The following is a 4,003-nucleotide window of genomic DNA, read 5'->3' on the forward strand; positions in this document are numbered from 1 at the left end:
AGAGGGTATATCAGCCGAAACATTGTGTTAACCACAAACAAGATGAGGACAAATATCCATCAAATGTAAATAATGTAATATTATATATATATATATATATATATATATATATATATTATGTATATGTATGTATGTATAGTAATAGGTTAGTACTATTCAAAGATCGTGGTGAAGGATGTTAGTACGGATGTATGCAGCTAGTATAGATGACAAAATGTGGAGAATATACAATAAAACGAATTTATTAACAACGTAAGTCGCACACTTTATCCAATATTTAAATCAAAAGTAATTTCGATAAGACGACGATTACCTTACAATTCACAGTTTAGCAACTAAATTTGCATGAAAAGGCGAATAAAAAATTCAAGTCATTTAGGAATGAAATAAATAAAACATGGACTACGAGCATTTCATAGCAAAACAATGCTTGTTACATAAGCAGAACCAGCTTAGCTAATATACATACATACACACATATTACATACATACATACATCGCGCGCACACACACACGATATATGAATGAATTATGGCCATTTCAACCGGACCGTCGACTTTTGTTGAATAAGTGACAACGCATAGAAACATTCTTAGTTTTAGCTATCTGTCTGGTCAAAGAACAATGAAATACAATATCGGGAATAATGCAAATGTTTCGTTTTCCTAATAGCTTCAGATACAAAATCTGGTGAGATCTCTGGCCTTGGTGAAAAATAAAAAAAATAAATAAAAAAAGACCCCATAGTTGCGAGATATTCAACAGCAAGTTTTTTACTCTCCTAGACAAATGAGGCCACAAACCTTAACAACATTTCATGCTGATACATTGCAGTTAAAAAAAAAAAAAAGACGACAATTCTATAAAAGGAGGGTGTGGTAAAAACTGTATAGTCGTTGACAAAAGAAAGCAAACCAGTTAATACCACATTGAATTTGAAGCCACAATCACATCTATTCAGGGTAACGAACAAGTTCGTGTACGACACACTCTGATTTTCAGGTCATTGAAAGCGGAACGATTGTATTAGGTGGTATATGATGCCGAATAGAAAGCTTTGATATAAAAAAATGAAAGCTGCTTCTATGGCTTTCTGAGCAGGGTTTCATGTTTTGTTATTTGTCTTGACCATGAAGGCAATATATCCAGTGCGACTCGCTTCCAAAATAACAACAACAATAACAATGTTTTCAAATTTTGGCGATTTCGGGAAAGAGGGGTAAAGTAATTACATCGACCCTAGGGCTCAACTGGTACTCATTTTATGGGTCTTCGAAAGGATAAAAGCAAAGTCTACTCCAGTGAGATATGAGTTCAAAACGTTAAGACGGACGGCGAAATACCGCTAAGCATTTCGTCCAGCGTGCTAACGACTTTGCTGCCTCAAAGCTAATTCAACTTTGCACTTATGTCAGAATTGAACTCAAATACGGACATTCAAATGTCAGGTCTCTGTCAATTTCGACCATAGTACAAAGCCAATAACAACAACAACAACAATAATAATGATAATAATAATAATAATAATAATAATAATAATAATAATAATAATAATGATGATGATGATGATGATGATGATGATGATGATGATGATGATGATGATGATGATAATAATCCTTTCTGCTATAGGCACAAGGCCTGAAATTTTAGGATGGGGATAGTCGATTGCATTGACCCAAGGGTTTCACTGGTACTTAATTTATCGTCGCTGAAAGGATAAAAGCAAAGCCGACCTCTGCTGAATTTGAACTAGTAATAATTAATAATAATAATGATAATAATGATGATGATGAGGATGATTTCATTTATTTCCCACAAGGGCGAAAGATGAGCGGGACAATACAGAAACACACATAAAGTGTGGGGGTTTACATATAATAATGAAATTATTAAAAACAAAAAGGTATACACGGTATACACTGGAAAAAAAGACATGCATAGCATACAAAGGTAAAAAGAAAGGTGGGGGAAGGAGGATGATAGACATGTGGCCCTCCTGGTACAGGAACGTCTCTAGGAACAATCGAGGGACTTCACCGTCCGAGATTTCCCTGAAACCCTATGAGCACGTGCCCTCTCCAATTCCTTCTCTCCGACTCACAGGTCTAAACTTAGAGAAGTACCATCCACTCTTGCCATTTTCGCAACTTTCACCCAGCTTTCAATAAACTCACTCGAGGACAGCACTTGCCTCTCCACTCTCAATTTCCTTTTCAAGTGAAACTTGAAGAAGTCAATGACAGCTCTACCAAAGAGGAATGTATCTGTCCTCACGCCTTTCAGCCTTGTCCACCAAACAACCTCTTTCGCCACAGCCACCAGGGAAAACTGTCTTGCCTGCTCGATCGAAGGAGGGCGGCAGTGCAATCATTACTACAGACTCGGCCGACAGACGAATCCGTCCCACACGTAACAGCATAATAAGAATAAGAAGATGGGCCACAGCAAATATTCTGCTCAATACTACAGTTGTTTGACCTTAACCAGTTGAACATGTCGCTTAGTGGCTGATGATATGCGCATCTCACATCACTAGTAGAGGAGCGGGGAGCATCATATGTTGAGAGGAATTCTTTGGGGTTTGGATAATTCACCTCTAGAAACATGGGTGTTTCGTTCAACATCTTTAAACAACCCTATTGAAGGACCTTTTGAATGGTTTCGGCTACTTGACCTGAAGAAAATTTTAATTGGGCCCCACCTGCAAGGTCATGTGCTGTTTATCTTGATATGAATTCACCATGAGGAACATATGGTTCACCCTGTCGCGTACATTTCATTATATTATATTATTGTAAGTTTGTAAATAAAAACCGAAGCTGGAATTTCTTTGAGTAATATATTCTTTTATACACAATCACACATACCCGTGTGTATATATATATATATATATATATATATATATATATATATGCGAGTAAAAATAAATACAAAAAAAGGTGGATTTTTTTGTATGATTGTGTATAGAGGAATATATTATTTTGCTTAAAAGAGTTCCAACACTGTCTGTTTTTTATGTTTTATTTATATTCCTGCAGAACTAATGTGGGGTATAGAATATGGAATATACAATATATAATATAATATACAATATATAAAATAAAATAAAATAAAAATGGATGGCACCATGAAATAAAGTATTGAATGTAGATGAAATATTGAGTGTTCAATATAAAGGATCAAATATATAAATATATAAATATAAATATATATATATAAAGGCGACTCGAGTTTCAGGGCTATTTCCCTTCGTCATGGCCGGTATGACAGTCTTTAACATATATATATGTAAGCTTATAGTGATCACCGTGCAATGACTAATGAAAATAGTCAAATAATGGGGCAATTAAGCCCTCGACAGAAAAATATAAGCTTTCGTATCCGTGTGGGACACGACCCAACATCACTTTGTTAACGCTAATAAGTGTGTTATCCTCACACCAGCGAATTAGCCTCCCTGTTTCCGTCAAATTTAAGAACTATATTAGTTCCTAGTGGTTTTTTGTAAATTCATTTTAAAATGGAGGAAACAAGTTGTTAAAATATATGAGAAGTTTAATTCTTATATATTTTAACAACTTGTCTCCTTCATTTTTAACTAAATTGATGAGTTTTATGGGACTTCTTTCCATAAATTCACCATACATCATATACAAATATATGTGGGTGTGTATGTGTTTAAACATGAATTTATGTATACATACATACATACATACATAGTACATCTAATGTGTATGTACCTGCATTGCGTATAAACGTACAATGGAGAGTGAAAGAAAAGTAACAGCAAGCGGAAAACAAGTCAAGTAAAAGAATAATTGAATATTTAAGGCGTGTGACACATAAATAGCGCATGTTTCCTGAATGCGAGTCATTTTTCAAAGCGGTCTTTAATGTGAAATGCTGTGTACGAATAATTGGTGCACCTTGATACGGAGTTTGCATTAGAAGTGTTTATGAGAAAAAAAAAGAGAGGTGAGAATTCATATTGTTCATATATATA

At 34.7% G+C, this 4,003-nt stretch overlaps 1 protein-coding gene across 2 annotated transcripts in view; it reads left to right on the forward strand.

The window, feature by feature from the left end:
- LOC106881493 (uncharacterized) overlaps nt 1-4,003 on the forward strand; it is a 16,565-nt gene that overhangs the window by 1,453 nt on the left and 11,109 nt on the right. The window contains exon 1 of one of the 2 annotated variants that reach the window (XM_014931896.2): nt 3,777-3,975. The exons of the other annotated variant lie outside the window; for it this stretch is intronic. The gene's annotated coding sequence lies outside the window, so the exon portion shown is untranslated. Of the gene's footprint in view, nt 1-3,776; nt 3,976-4,003 lie in introns of those variants that run through there. 2 annotated transcript variants of the gene reach the window in all.

Source organism: Octopus bimaculoides, chromosome 17, assembly GCF_001194135.2.
Source record: "Octopus bimaculoides isolate UCB-OBI-ISO-001 chromosome 17, ASM119413v2, whole genome shotgun sequence".
Classification (NCBI taxonomy): Eukaryota; Metazoa; Mollusca; class Cephalopoda; order Octopoda; family Octopodidae; genus Octopus; species Octopus bimaculoides.